Genomic DNA, 16,132 nt, shown 5'->3' with positions numbered 1-16,132 from the left:
CAGGTACAAGCTAATTAGGGCCCAGCTGAGGGGAGTATAAATACAGGCTCCTGGCGGGGAGGAGCCAGACTTGCTCTAGCTGGGGGTAGGGGTGTGAAATCAGGAAGCCTCCAGCTTCCTGACTTAGGGCAGGGCTGGCGAAGCTCTGGCCAGGTGAGCACCCAGGCTGTAGGGCCTGAAGTTACTAGAGCTTCAAGGAGGCAGCCAGGGCAGGAAAAGGCAGCAGGTCCACACCCCCTTGCCAAGGATGAGTGGCCATGTCAGACTGCAGTGTGCCCTGAGGCAGGGGCTAGATCAAGACTGGCTGTGGCTCACCAAGGCAAAGTGGGCATAGGGGGCTGGGCACCCCCCCGGGGGGGACACCAGGGCTATGTCTACACTGGCGGGTTCTTGTGCAAGAGCACGTCCACGCTACCATGTGCTTTTGCACAAGAGCATCCGTGGCAGTGTGGACACTCTTGAGCAAGCAAGCTCTGATGGGCATTTTATGGCTTTCTTGCACAAGAAACCCCTGCTGCCCGTCGATACTCTCCTCTTGCGCAAGGGAGCTTACACACGTTAGAAGAGAATGTAGCTCTTGTGCAAGAAGCCCTCTTCCCACGCAGGCGTGGCCCGAGGCCGGCTGTGGCAGCTGGCACCCCAGGCGGAAGGCGTAATCGGCGCCCCTTCCTGCATGGCCGTCAATGGCTGTGACATAATCATCGGGCGCCCTGGGCCGGCAGAACCCTAGGTGACTGCCTAGGCTCATGTGCCGCCCCTGTTCCCACGCTTTACTGTACAACTTCCTGCACAAGAGCGGGCGGGCAGTGTGGCTGCTCTGCGGAAGAACGGCCGTTCTTGTGTAAGAACCCACCAGTGTAGACATAGCTCAGAGGTGGAGAAACAGAAATAGGCAAGCATGGGTGAAACACTGGCCAAAAGGGGGCACTCCCGGGCTGAGCGAGCTAATTCCCAGAGTGTTAACTGACTGGCACCTATATAAGATAAAGCCCCAAACATCAGGCCTGTCCCCAATAAACTCCGAACATCTGGTTGCACTAGGAGAGGCAGTATGTCACTCCCTGGCCCCCATCTTGGGGAGAATTTTCTGAACTAGAAGGGGGATGGCATCTGCATCAACCATAGTTCTCAGAGCACTTCATAGAGGAGGGCAGGATCATCATCCCAGAAGGGGAAACTGAGGCACGAGGCAAGGATGTGACTTTCTGGATGCCAGGTCTCCTCTAGGTTCTATCCACTAGGTCACACTACCTCTCTTGAAAGGGAAGCAGCCGTAGTTGCTGGCTCAGGCTGGCACATGCTGGCTTAGGCTTGCACATCCTGGATGAGTGCGGACCCTGCAGCATTGGGGGAGGAAAGCTGAGCAAATAACCTGCTGGCATCTCAGATGCTCCCAGGAGCCCCAGAGGGGAGCATGCTCAGGGTATAACCTGGAGCTGCCCTGCATCACTTACGCCCGAAACACCTCCCGCCCGCCTGATTCCAGCACACGTCCCTCCCGCAGCACAGTGTGGGGGGCAGTGCTCAAGGCCAGTCTGAATTAGAGCTCAGGGGTCCAGCCCTGGATTTCAGTCCCGCTGGAGGCTGGTGCTAGTATCTGTGGGGGACAAGGGTTCAACCCCCGAGAGCCAGGAGCGGATGGAACTGTGCAGGGAGCTCTCTGCTGCAGGACTGCCACTCGCTTGACTTCCCCTTATCTGTGCTGACAGCTCCAGACTCTCCCGGCCTGCCAGTTACTTATTCACAAGCCCCAGTCCTGACTTCAAAGTACCTGGGCTCCTCTGCAGTTGCCCAATGACAAGGGCTGGTGGCATTAGCCATAGAATCACCCACCTGCTAGCTGTCACTTAACCCTTTCAGACCCCTCCTGCTGCAGGAGGCGGAGGCCTAGGCTGGGGGAACAAAACGGCACCTGGTTCTCCTCCCGCTCCCATGGGAACGAATCTGCTGGAGCTAACCCACGTGCACCAGCGCTGCGGCTGGACAAACCGGAGTCTGCAGAGTGTCTCGCCCAGCATCCTCGTGTCTCTGACAGAGACCAGCGCCAGCCGCTGCGGAGGCGGAAGAGCCCTGCAGGAGCAGAGGAGGGATAAGCCGTGTTCTTCCTTAGGCCTTCTCCTGATGATTAAGAGATTGATTTACAAGCTGACAGCCACCGCTGGATCAGGGTAATTTTTGGCAGAAGCATTTTTCTGGCCAAAAAAAAACATTAAAAAAACAAACAAAAAACCCACCAGCCCACAGAATCAGGGACACACACTTTTCGTGGCTCTGGGTCAATTTTGCAGAATTGTTTCAGGACGACACACAGAAAAAAATCAGAAAAAAACCCTGAAATGTTCCATTTTGACACTTTCAAACCAGAACGTTCCCATTGTTTGCTTCAGAATGACTCGATGTTTCCTACTGTCCCTGTAGTTGTATTTGTAAAAAGATCTAACACAGGCTTGGAATTAACAGGCACGGTTTTGGTTTGCAGGAGAGGGGCTGACTTTTCCATTTGAAAAAAAAAAGGTGTTTTCAGCTTGACCTGAAAAGGAGTTTTTTGGTTTTTGGTTTCGAGAATTGAAAACCATCCCTTGAGGGGCTCCATCCTTCCCCCATCCCCACCCCACCGCACTCAGTTAATGAGAAGGTAGGGCCAGGCAATGGAGAATCAGGCCTGGGAAATTTAATTGCCCTCCCCCCTTATTCCTAGAACCGCTGCTCTCTTGCCATGAGGTGCCAATGCCTTGTCAATTACACACACAGCTCTCTGGGGCGAGCAGCACCGGAGGGGGGGCAGCGCGTGGGAGGAAAGACCGCGCGGCAAGGCCAGGAAGTGCCTGGCTCTAAAGTGCCAAGCGCTTGGCTGATCTCACCGGAGCCACATTTATCCCGGCCTGTTGTGGCTGAATTAACAGGGGCGTTGCAGAGCACAGAAATGAGCCCAGGGGAGTCCAGCTCCCCCAGGACTGCAGGGCTCCTGCCCACTTGCAACACACTGAGCCAGCTTCGCTTAAGTGGACCAGAACAGGAAGGTGCCATTCAAAGCTCCGTGGCCCTGCTGGATGCGGAGCCTCGGACATGCTCAGTGCAGCTCTCCCCTCCGGCTGCCCATTCACACGGGCAGCAGGGAGCTGGCACAGGGCCGCTGCCAGGCTGCAATTGCAAACCAGCCGCCTTGAGACAGCCCAATTAGAGAGTCCCAGCTGCAAATTCCCTAGGCATGCTGGTGCCTGGAGCCTCGCCCCTCTCCTTCCCCCTGCCTTCGCGTGGGACACCCCTGCTCCGGCACACGCAGGGAGCCAGCTCTGGGCTCTGGGCTCTGGGCTCAGCTCCACAGGTGGGGCAGATGGGAAAACATGGGGTCTCTTGCCTCTCCCTTTGCAGCACAGCGGGGGCTGCAGCCAAACTGCTCTCCCCGAATCCCTGCATCTCCCCAGCGACCAGCTGGACACACAGAACATGGAAGCCCCATCTCTTGCCCCTCACACCGGCCTGAGGAGGCCCCTGCGCTCGGAGGTCAGGGCCCGGGCAGCTGCAGGTTGGGATAGCCAGGGAGGGACTTGTCGTAGGAGGCTAGTTCAGCAGGTCCCCGGGGCCTTGCTGGATCCTGCGTGTGCTGGCGATGGGGAAAGCTCCAATTCCTCCAACTTGCCAAGACTGTGGCCTTAACTGGAATGTTTTGTCACCAAAACCAGCCTATTGTTGGCAACAGCGAAGGTGCACATGCTACAATGCAACTTTTGTTGGGAAAAACACCCACTTTTAGCAACAAAAAACTTCCTCCCTGTGAAACTTTTGTCTTTTCCCCTCCCTTTATTGTCAACAAAGAGCCAGTGTGGACTCTGTTTGCTTTGTCAAGAAAACTGGCCTCCACCAGTATCCCACAATGGCTGTCCTGGTGGCTCTGCTCAGTGTTTTGTGATCTCTGCTGCCCTGCCGGCATGCACCCCTCCCCTTTCAAAGCTCCAGGAAGTATCTGGCAGCTGAGTGAGCTGCTCCCTCTGGGGAACAAACAAAATGAGCAAATCATTGGAATGCTCCTGTTCTTCCCTGCTAGGAACACAGCGGCAGGCAGGCTGTGGCAGCAGGAGGGCTGGCAAGACGGCTGTGCTTCTTTGAGATGCCTCAGCATGGAGAGTGCCCAGAGCTACTCATGATGCTGCTCCCAGCAGCTGAGGAGGCCATAGGAGAAGTCGGAAAGAATCCCAAGAAGCGCAGGGATCAGCTCCCCCTTCCCACAACACTGCAATGTGGGATGCTTCCCCACAATGCTTTGCTCCATCTGTCGCCAGGGGAGCTAGCAATGTGGCCATGAAATGTGGGCAATGAGAGGCAGAAAAAACAAGTTGGCCAGTTTTCACTTTTCCCAGCTTGTGCAGAGCTCTCTCGGTGAGGCCACATACAGCCCCTAGCCCTGCCATGGGGTGGCCGTGGCCATGTTACTTTCCCTCCACGTGCCTCAGTTTCTCCCTCTGTAAAATCATAAAATCTCTGAATCCTAGAACTCGAAGAGGCCTCGAGAGGTCATTGTGTCTGGTCCCCTGCCCTCACGGCAGGATCAAGTACCATCTAGATCATCCGCAGAAGGAAAGATCCTGGCCTGCTTCACAAAGCACTTGGCCATCCACCGGAGTGAGTGCTGGAGAAGAGGTAAGTATTACTGCTAGGTGGGACTCCCTCGCACCAAGCTCTGCCGCGTCGCTGCAGATCCTAGGGACAGCTGCTCACTGGCAACTCCCACCCCACTGGAGCACGGGGGTCAGCAAGGGCTGGGTTTGTTTAATCCTCATGTGGCTGGCAAGCTGCCCCCCAGGGCTCTGTGCTCTCCATCGGGGGTAGGGAGATCTGGGCTCTACCCCACCCCCTAGGCGGTGAGTGTCCGTGGGACAGAGGTGTCTCTGGCTGGGGACAGGAGTGAGGAGACCCAGCCTGTCTCCCTGTGGGAGTGGGAAGGCTGCTCATGGCACCTTAAATAGAAACCCATTTCCATCTCAATGCACCTGCAGCAGATTATTGTGCTCGGGCCAGGCTGCTCTGTGTAGCGATTTCCTTCCCTCCCACGCTCTGCCTGTCCGATTGTCCCTCCCATGCTCTGCCTGTGTCTAGACTACAATGCTCTATCAGAAAAAGATACGCAAATTGCTTTTCTTCCGAAGGAGGCTTTTCCAACAATTGGCCCATCTACACTGGGCCAAATGTTGGGAAAAAAGCCTCTTTCAGAACATCCCTTCTTCCTTGTAAAACAAGGTTTAGAGGGATGCCAAAAAAACACGTCTGCTTTTCCAAAAAATTTTCGGAAAAGCAGACACATTCCTTGGACGCAGCAGAGCTTCTCCAGGATACTGGAGATATCCCAGAAAAACTCCGCAATCTAGATGTACCCTCTGCCTGTCCGATTGTCCCTCCCACGCTCTGCCTGCCTGTTTGTCCTTCCCACACTCTGCATACCCATTTGTCTCTCCAACACTCTGCCTGTCAGATTGTCCCTCCCCCATGCTCCGAGCCCTGGACTTGCCTTTCCCTGTCTCCTCTCCCCTCGGCTGTGTCTAGACTGGCAAGTTTTTCCACAAAATCAAATGATTTTGCAGAAAAACTTGCCAGCTGTCTACACTGGCCGTTTGTATTTCCGGAAAAGTACTGACCATCTCATGTAAGATCGTCAGTGATTTTCCGGAAAAACTATGCTGCTCCCGTTTGGGCAAAAGTCTTTCGGAAAAAGGGCCAGTGTAGACAGCATAGTAGTGTTTTCCGCAAAAAAGCCCCGATCGCGAGAATGGCGAGTGCTTTTGCGGAAAAGCGTCCTGCCAATCTAGACGTGCTTTTCCGAAAGTGCTTTTAACGGAAAACTTCTCCGTTAAAAGCATTTTCGGAAATTCATGCCAGTGTAGATGTAGCCCTCAGGTTTTCCTTTTGGTCCATCTGTCTCGCACCTTCCCTCCAACTCTCCCTGTCTCTCCCTCTTGTCCGGGGTGATTCCCTGCCCCCGTTGCTCCTTCCTTCCCTGCCCAGGGCCTTATTCTGGAGGCAGGGACTGGAACTGACACTCCAGCATGTGCTGGGGAGCCCAGCGTGGTGGGCAAAAAGCTCCGAGTTCCCGTCTTTTAGTTGCTAAATCTTATCTGCTTGGCTCTGGTACTGTCCAGCCATCTGGCATTTCTCCTCCTGCATCTGGGGAGCATGGGCGCAGCCAGGCAGGGCTTCTGGGCAGCTCCCGGCCTGCGCCAGCACATGCCGAGGCTGAGAAAGGAACTGGAGGATCCGGGGGACAGAGCTGTCAGGCCTGTGAGTTTGGGGAGGGCTTTTGGCTCCTTTGGGCTGTTTGGCTCAGTCCTGAGAGAAAAGATCTGAGCCCCCCTTTTGATTGGGGGTGCTGGGGTGGTGGGACAGTATGGCCTAATGGCTAGAAGCTATGAAACAGGAGTCAAGGCACCAGCGGCTCTTTTAGTGATTCACATTGAGACCTTCACCAGGTCCCTCGACCTTTGTCCCCTCATACCCAATGAGAGAGCGATTGTGGAAAAGAGCCACTGGCAGCCGAGGGTGGCAGCTTTCCACCCTGCCTCACCTCGCAGCTGCACGTGGCTTCCTGGAGACGGGGGCAGAGAAATCTGCCCCTCCTCCCCCCACCTGGATTCCAGGAGAACCTCTGCTGGCTGCCCCCTGTATAGGGGCTCTGACGTGGAGCTGAGCAGTGCTGAGTCCTTCCAGCAGGGGGCAGTAGCCCATGAGTGCACACCAGCCAGCTCCTGGATTTACACCCAGCCCTGTCAGATGCTGGCAGGAAAGGGGGAGGTACAGGGAGCGCGCGGAATAGCTGAGTTGTGAAAGGGAGACAGATGCGCTGTGGGTTGAACTGAGACATCAGCTGTCCCCTTCCCACTGGGAGCAAAGCAGCTTTCTGGCAACTCCCCAGGTGGCGGTGAGCAATATCTCCCATGGAAACCAGAGAGGAGACAGGCTGGAGCTGAGCACGGGAGCGTGGCCTGGGGCTCCGTGCCTGCGTGGGGGGCTCCGCATGTGGCGGCAGCTGTTCTGGATGCCGCTGCGGCCGTACGGCCCCACCCAGCTGCTCTCCCCTCAGACACGCGTCTAGAATCCAGCCTACCCCGGGGAGTGCCCGGCCCTGTTCTGGGTCCTGCGACAGCTCCATTCAAACGGCCCCGGTGAGGCAGCGAGCCTGTCTATCTGCCTCTGATATTATCATTGTTTGTTACAGTGAGGCCTAATGGCCCACCAAGAGTGCGGCCCCACTGTCCTAGGTGCGGGGCAGGCAAAATACAGACCGGATCCCACCCCCCAAACATCTGGATCCGGCCCGCCACATCTTGTAGCCCAGCTTGACCCTCGGGCAGGCTCGCTGCCTGTCCCACCCCCACACACTGCTCAGAGAAGCACTGCGCTCCCCTCCACCCCCAGCACAATCCTCACTGCTCCCATTGGCCGCAAACCAGCCAATAGGAACTGTCTGGGCTGTGCTTGTGGAGCAGGCAGCTCGCAGCACCCTTCCGGCCAAGGGTGTGCAGTACGGAAATGCACATGGCCCCAGCAGCTGGCCTCTTTCAGCAGTGTGGAGGAGGAGGGAGGAGCAGGCTCCCACTGAGCTGCTGGCCAGGAGCCGCCTAGGGTAATGGGAGCTATGAAGCCAATGGGAGCTGAGAGGGTAAGTGCCTCCCAGCCAGAGCCTGCACCTGGCACCCCAGCCCCTCCCACAGCCCAACTTCCTGCCCCAGTCACAACCCAGACCCTCTGCACCCCTGCCCTGGTCACTGTTCCCTCTCAGACCCTGCACCCCCTCCCACACTCCTTCCCCAGATCTGAATCCTCTCCTGCACCAGGTCTCAACCCCCTCCTTCGCCCAACCTCCATCCCACACCCTGCACCCCTCCATTAGTATCATCAAAGCGTGTGGCCCTGGACCACTTACCAGCCCCCCCCCCCATCACAACTTATTGCCCACCTCTGTGCTAGGTGCTGTAGTAGATTGTGTTTCTCTGGCCCCTGTCACCTCCATATCTGAGAGCCTGCCAAGACTTAATGAATTTATTGTCCCATCCTCCTGTTGGGCAGGGTAATGGGGAAACTGAGGCACAGAGTACAGCAAAGTATGAGGCAGGAGCTCGAACCACTACTAGCCCATCCTTCCTGGCTCCTACAATGGACCCCGAGAGAAGACCCGAAATTGGATTTCGGCGCCCAGCCGAGTCAGACTGTCAGGAAGGAAGAGGCTGCATTTCTGTGCCCATTTGGCTCTGGATGGACATAGAGAACCTGTGGCAGCTCTGTGGTTCGTGGGAGGGGTGCCAATCTGCCACCCCACCTCTTTCCGTATCCTCAACTCGTCTGGCTGGCACTTGCCCCTTCGGAGGGTTTGCTCTTCAGTGCCTTTCTCTGGGTCCAGCCAGAGCTTCTGGATTGCCCCTCCCAGAGGACCGTGTGGCACTAGCAAGCAAAGGGAAGAGCATGTCTCAGTGACTGCCAGCCCCCACCTGCAGCCGCCCACTGTCTCTGGTTCCGGTGCCAGCCACGCACACACAGCACATGCCCGCTCTGAACGCCGCCGCCGGGGCAGACGGCAGCAGAGGTGACACACACAGCGCTTGCGTTCCTGACTATCTGTCACACCATGGCTGCTGCTTCCCCGTTGTTCCAGGCTCGGGGCCGGCTGCAAAGGAACGACGTGTATCTCAGTGCCTCTAGCATCCCTCACAGGCAGGGCCGAGTGAACGTCTCTCCTGGTACGTCACCGTGGCATCCTGGGTCTAAGCAGCATGGCTTCTGTGACGGACTGGGCCGTGTCTGGGCACAGCTGAGGGCGTCTGCTCAGGGCGAATTGCTCAAATCCAGGGCTCCTTACAGCCCCCAGACTGGTGACCTCTCCGAACAGGCCACAAACCAGTCCCACAGAGCGCTTCAGCTGCCTGCCTGAAGCCTCACCAGCAAAATCCCTCCGACACCCCAGCAATATCCGTGCCCCAGATGGCCCCGGGCCTATACACAGTGGGGGGTCCTAGCACCCAATCCCACCTACCCCAAACAAGTTCTGTCCAGTTCCAAGAAACCAGCCACAGATCCCTGGTCAATTTACCCTCTGGACCTTACCCACAAATCACACTGGGCCAATTCTTTAGAATCTATATCTAAAGGTTTATTATCACAAGAAAGAAAAGCATGAGAGTAAGGTTGTTAAAGATTAGTACGTTACATGCACCGAATCTCCCAGTTCTCGATGCAGGCTCTAGCAGAGATGTTACAGCTGCTGGTTTAAAAGTCCTTGTTGCACATCCTAGCACCAGGATGGGTTCACAGGTCTTCCGGGCTCTTCGATCCCTGCAGTGCTGCCTCTGGGATGAAGTGCTGAGCTGAGAACAAAATGGCATCGACCACATGGCCTCTTTATACCTCCTTCCTGGCCTCTTCTGGTATGCAGCAGGTCACCTGGCCCTCAGCCTCTCTCTGCTGGCCGCTCTTAGATGTCCGCCCTCATGCTTTAGGTGTGTCCTTGGCCCATTGAGTGCCATTGTCCCACAGGGCCTCGCTAATTAGCATGTCCACAGGCCCGGGCTCTGCCCAATGCTCAACCACATGCAAAGAAATATTCAGTATCCACACAGACTACAGATTCCTAACTACACACACAGACATTATACAATCACATGACTAGGGTACATAGGATTAGCAGACAGTGAGCTTCTATTCAGCACCCCACATGGCCCCCTTTTATACCATTTTCTGGGGCCAACACCCCCACCTATGGGTGCAGCATTGATCTGGCTGCTCCCCTCAAGATCCAGTAATGTGACAGCTACCTGCGGGATGGGAAAATCTTGCCTGAGGGTCCAGCCATAATGGTCCTCCAGAAATGAGAGATGCTAACGGCCCCCCATTGCCAGCCAAAGGCCGGGGCAGGGGCTGGGCGCAGCGAGGCCTTGCTGGCTCGTGTCTCCACCGCCAAGGAGGTTCTGCTGAAGATCGAGTCCCACCTTGAGCTGGTGTAAATTGGCCCTTAATCAAGGGAGCCGCACCGAATTGCATCAGCTGTGGATGCGGCCCGAGGCGACGAATGGTCCAGCAGCCTGGATGTTGTTTCACTGATGAGGCAGACTCAGGGGGTACTCGGACCTCTTGGACTGGACTTGTGGACTCAGTTTCCACCCCATGTCCGCACTGCACTGTAAACCTGGGTTTGAAGTTGCTGGGCCTGCGGAGAGCATGAGGGGTCGCGGGCCCCAAACGCTGTGGGTGGGAGAGGCCAGCCAGCAGCCTGTGTGAGAACTACTGTGGCCAGAGGGCTAGACTCAGCAGCAGAGGTCTGTCTCCCCCCCTCCCAACACACTGGCAATGGCGGGGAACATGGAGCAAGGCGGCCTCAGCTGCTTTGCTCTCCGAGCCATGCTGCCCAGGGAAGGGGGCAGACCCCCCCCCCCCGCCCCAGTGAGAGCAAAGCATCCTTGTTCCACTTCCCCTGCCAGAGAATGGGGGCAGGCCCCTCTGGGTGCATCTTTTGGGGGGACTGGTGGGACAGAGCGGGGCGGGAAGAGGGGCGGTGAGGCAGAGCCAGGTTGTCGCAGCCTTTGCCGGGTTTCCCCTCACCGGTCACCTCTCGGGCTTGGGACTCAGGCTGCGCCTTGCAAGGGCAGGGCCATCGCTGCTGCAGGGGCTCACTGGTGCTCTGGGACCACCTTGCAAGTGGGCTGGGGGGGAGCCCAGCCCTGCTCCCCCTCCCCCCGCAGGAGGTTAGAATGCCAGCGCCCGCTTCCCGCTGCAGGGAGGGGAAGCCCGGCCACCGGATCCGGCATGTGGGGGAAGGGAGCAGATCCACGCGCTGCCACTCCCCTCCCCAACTGAGGGAACTGCAGTGCAGGAAACTGCTCACCTGGAGGCTTTCCCTGCAGCTCCCATTGGCCGGAATCATGGCCAATGGGAGCAGCGGGGGGCAGTGCCTGGAAGCAGTGGGAGGCACGGAGACAGGTAAGCACCTCCCATCCCCCTCGTGTCCAGACTCCATTTCCCCTTCATCCTCATGCACCAACCTCTCATCAACCCCCCCCACCTCCACTCCACTCCTGCACCCAACCTCCCAGCCAGACCCCACCCCCACCCTGCTTCAGCACCTGACCTCCCACCCACACCCTCTACCCTCAGCCTGCTCCTGCACCCAACCTCCCACCCAGACCCCACACCCCCAGCCCACTCCTGCACTCTATCTCCCCCCCAGCCCCCATGTCCACCCCTCCTGCATCCATTTTGTCATCATGAGTGGTTGTCTGGGGGTCCACAGAAAGGTCTACATTGAATGGGGTGGTCTGCGGACCAAAAACTTCCAGAACTGCTGCTCTGTGGAGCCAAACCACCGTCTAGATGCTGTGGCCAGACCAGCAGCAAATGCCCATTGGCTGGAGTGAAATGTCTAAATACCTTTTGAGACGTGGGCCTCAGCCTCGCCTCTGTGGAGAAAGGCTCGTTAGCTGAGCTTTCAGCCCTGAACTAGCCAGCGCGGCTTCCAGGCGTTCCCTTTGCGGACTGGGCCGCTGGGCTGTGTGAAGCAAGCTGGCATTTGAGAGGGGCTCCCCTTGCACCCCATTCTCCAGATGCCTGCTCCCCCAGAGCAGACGTGTAGGAGGAAGACAGAGTTTTGACACATTTTTGAAAGGTGCATTAATAAAATGGAGCCAGAGGCTGCTCTGTTGGCGAACTCAATCTTGTGTGTCAGTCTCGCGTCGGAGGGCGACTGACTGCCACTCGGCACCCAGCTGCTCAGGTGCCTTTGAAATGGCTCCCACCTTCCCTGCCCTACTCAGAGCCTGTGGACTCCATAACATACCGAACAGAGCGGCCAGACTGGGTCAGACCAAAGGTCCATCTTGCCCAGTGTCCTGTCCCCCAACAGTGGCCAATGCTGGATGCCCCAGGGGAATGAACAGAAGAGGGAATCATCACATGATCCCGTTGCCAATTCCCAACTTCTGGCAAACAGAGGCCAGGGACACCATTCCTACCCATCCTGACAAATAGCCATTGATGGACCTAACCTCCGTGAACTTACCTAGCTCTTTTTTTAACCCCATTATAGTCTTGGCCTTCACAACATCCTCTTGCAAGGAGTTCCACAGGTTGTCTGGCATGTGTGAAGAAATACTTCCGTTTGTTTTAAATCTTGCTGCCTATTAATTTCATTCGGTGATCCCTAATGTTTTAATTACGAGGAGAAAGAACATTTCCTTATTTACTGTCTCCATAGCCATCATGATGTATAGACCTCTATCATGTCCTCCCCTTAATTGTCTCTTTTCCAGGTTGAAAAGTCCCAGTCTTATTAAACTCTCCTCCTACGGCTGCCAATCCAAACCCCTCATCATTGTTGTTGCCTTTTTCTGTGTCTTTTCCAGTTCTAATATCTTTTTTGAGCCGGGGTGACCAGAACTGCACTCAGTATTCAAGAAGTGGGAGTACCACGGATTTATGTAGCGGCAATATGATATTATCTGTCTCTTTCTTAATGATTCCCAACATTCGGGTTGCTTTTTTGACTGCCTCTGCGCACTGAGTGGATGTTTTCAGAGAATTATCCACACTGACTCCAAGAGCTCTCTCTAGAGTGGTAACAGCTAATTGAGATCCTAGCATTTTCCATGTCTAGCTGGGATGATGCATCACTTTGCATTTATCAACAGTGAATTCCATCTGCCATCGTGTTGCCCTGTCACCCAGACTCCCCTCCCCCTCCGCCCCCCCCCCCCTTGCTTTCTGCCAGATGTCCTGAGCTAGACTCTGGCCCTGGCACATTGCTTGGCTTGTTGTTCATGAAAGGTTTGTACTCCCACAACCCATCAGAACTGAGGACCACTGCTTCCCCCTGGACCAGGATCATTCTACGCAAGGGGCTGTACAAATGCGGAAGGCAAAGACCGCCCCTCCCCCACAGAGCAGTCAGTCTAAAGGGTACAGTTCTCTGGCATGTAGAGAGCTACAGCTTTGTCTTGCTGAAAACACCAGTGGAGCATGTGTGTGGCTCGGGAGCTGTCTCCAGGGCTGCTCTGGGCTCAAATGCCCAGTGCCCTGCTGTTGCTGGTAGCCTGGACCTGCTCCCTTGGAGAAGACAGGCTGGCTGCCTGGCGGCTGGAGCCCCGAGTCTGTTCCCCAGGGACAGTAGCATGGAGGTGACCCCTAGCTCCACTCCTGCGCTTGCTCCGTGCTGGAGCTAGCCAGCCTGGCAGCCTGCGGGAGGAGGAGTCAGAGCGCAAATGCACCTTGGCCTGGGCTTCCCCCCTGCAGGAAGCCTGCGTCCCCGGCCACATGGGCCGACAGGCATGGGCAAGTGCTGCTCGAGCGAGGATGGTAACAGCAGCAGCCCGGCTGGGAGAGCCTAGACGTGGGCTAGTTGCCTAAGTACACACTTGCCCGGCTTTCTGGGTACATACCAACAGCTAGCCACACACGCACATGTACACACTTACACACATAAACGCAGACACATACTACACACAGCACAGACAGCAGCGTGGGCTAGTTGCCTAAGTACACCCTTGCCTGGCCTCCTGGGTACGTACCACCAGCTAGCCACACACGCACATTTACACACTTACACACATAAACGCAGACACACACTACACACACAGCAGCATGGACTAGTCGCCTAAGTACATGCTTGCCTGGCCTCCCGGGTACGTACCAGCAGCTAGCCACACATGCCTACACACACTTAGGCTACGTCTACACTACAGGCTTCTTGCGCAAGAGTGCGTCCACACTGCATGGACGCTCTCTCGAAAGGACACTCTGATTGCTATTTATAGAATGGCCACCAGGGCGCCTCTGCTTTTTTCGATTGCCTCTTTTTGCGCAAAACCCCCCCGTTCCCTGTCCACACGCACCTTTTTGCGCAAGAGCTCCTTCCTCGTAGGAGGAGGAACACCGACACCGCCAAAAGCCCTCTGTTCTTTCGTTTTACGTGCACAAAAACGTGCTTGAGGTGTGGACGCGCTGCAAGTTTTTGCGCAAAAGCTCTGTAGTGTAGACCTAGCCTATTACACGTGCACATGCCCTGCTACCCCAGCCAAACCCCAACTGCAGCTGTGTCCGTTGAGTTACTGCAGCACAATTGACAAGTGCCGTTCACTCTGGTTAACCACGGCAGGGGAGCCAAGCCCTCAGAAAACCTGGGTTCTAGACTGAACCCTACCCTTCAATGGGTATGGGCAAGCAACTTCAGCAGCTTCCATGAGTCCCCCTCTCCCCCTCACTTATCTTCTCCGTTCAGCCCTTAGCTCTGTCTCTGACTGTTCAGTGTCAGGGCTCTCTCTTGGTTGGGCTCTAGGCCTCGCCTGGTCTGTGAGAGGAAACACAGTAACAGTGGACCGGGCCTGAATTCCCCCGTGGTCCAGTGATGAGTGTGTGGCTAAAGGGCTGGGGAGGAGGAGAATATGGTGCATTGGACACGCAGCTGTAGCTGGTTCTTCGGCACACTTCCTAGTGCCAGGCTGGCTCTTAGCTGTGCAGGGAAGGAGTTGACCATTGGCAAGTAGTCACCGGGCACGTGCTCACTGGGGATGGGAAGCGTGGATAGTCTGCTTGAGGTACTTACCCAAGTGGATTTCTACAGATGCACGTTGCAGCTTTAGCAAACCCCTAACCCATCGCCCACCCCCGGAGGCCTGTCCCCTCAGTTTTACAAAATGCCGGGAGAGACACGACAGTGACATTCAAGAGCTGATGTTTTGCTTCTCCAGTACCCTTTGTCCAAGGAATTTCAAGTCCCTTTGAAAGCATGAATGAATTAGGCCTCAGAATATCCAGGTGAGTTAGGTCAGAATTATTCCCATTGCACAGAGGGAAAAACTGAGGCTCAGAGACGTGAACTGTTGCACAGTAAATTGGCAAGCAGCACAAGGTGGCACCATTAGCATCTCCTGTGGAATACTGGCTGCAGAATTGCCTGGCATTTGCCAGTGCCTATCTCCAGTTTCAGAGAGCGTTAACCCTTTTGTTCCTAGGCTAAGCAGTGGGTTTCAGCCCTTTGACACACAACTCCAACCCTTCTGAGAAGTCAGCACAGCTGCTCCTGCCTCATCTCATCCTCCAGCCCAAGGCTACTCAACACGCTGCCTGAGGGCTGCTTGTGGCCGTTTGTTTGCGGCCCACGGTGCGGTTTGGGTTTACACGGGGCTCAACATGCAGCCCACGGGTGAGATCCTTTGAACCTCCACAGGGGACACGCTCCACAATGGCAAGGCATCTCCCAGGCAGGGTGAGCACTGAAAGACACAAGTGGATGGGCTGGCTGGAACTGACGGGTACAGGGTGTCGGTATTTCTAGCCCCCGGGAGGAGGTGCCGGGGCATTGTGGGAAGTGCTGGCTGCTTAGCCTTGTAGACAGAGCCTGAGAGGTGCTGACTGGCTCGCACTGGCCACGTTTGGGTCCGGTGGCTTAAGACTTTGTATTCATGCCTGTCAGTGTCAAAGAAGCTATGTGCATATATTTGCATATTTATTTGCATGTATATGCAACCACGCTTAAGTTGTGGCCCTCAGCATGTGCTGTGAGTATCATTGTGGCCCCCCAGGGCTTCCAAAGTTGAGTAGCCCCGGTCTACATAATCGCCCTCTTCTCACCAGGGTGCCTGCGTGCTGTTTCCCCCAGCTGCAGGTGGCAACTTCTGCCCCCCTCCCTACTTCTGGCACCACTTCCAGCTCACCCCTGCTAGTGCAGTGAAGGGGCTATGACACTACTTGGACGTCGGCTGTGTGATTCAGCTTGGTGGGAGTGCTGCCAGGCTGGGCAGTGGGCAAGCAGCTGGGAAGCGAAGAGAAGAAGCTACAAGTGTGACAGATTTCAAAGAGAGGAGGAATGCTCCAGGCTTGGTACAACAGGACTGGCTGGCAAATGCTGCAGATTCCGGGAACGGGGGAAGGAGGAGATGCTCTTAGTGTTACACCAGGGGGAAAGCCACCGCAGCTCACGTTTACATAGCCCAGGGACTGTGACCCTCTGGCCTGTCTGGTTGAAGGGAATTAAAGCAGAGTCGTAGAATCCCAGCGCTGGCAGAGACCTCAGAGTCATCGAGTCCAACCCCCTGCCCAAAGCAGAGCCAACCCCAACTCAACATCCCAGCCAGGGCTTTGTCAAGCCGGGACTTAAAAACCTCTA

Source organism: Pelodiscus sinensis, chromosome 29 (genome assembly GCF_052426305.1).
Source record: "Pelodiscus sinensis isolate ZL-2025 chromosome 29, ASM5242630v1, whole genome shotgun sequence".
In the NCBI taxonomy this organism is placed as follows: domain Eukaryota; kingdom Metazoa; phylum Chordata; order Testudines; family Trionychidae; genus Pelodiscus; species Pelodiscus sinensis.
Note: the sequence above shows the minus strand (reverse complement) of the source record.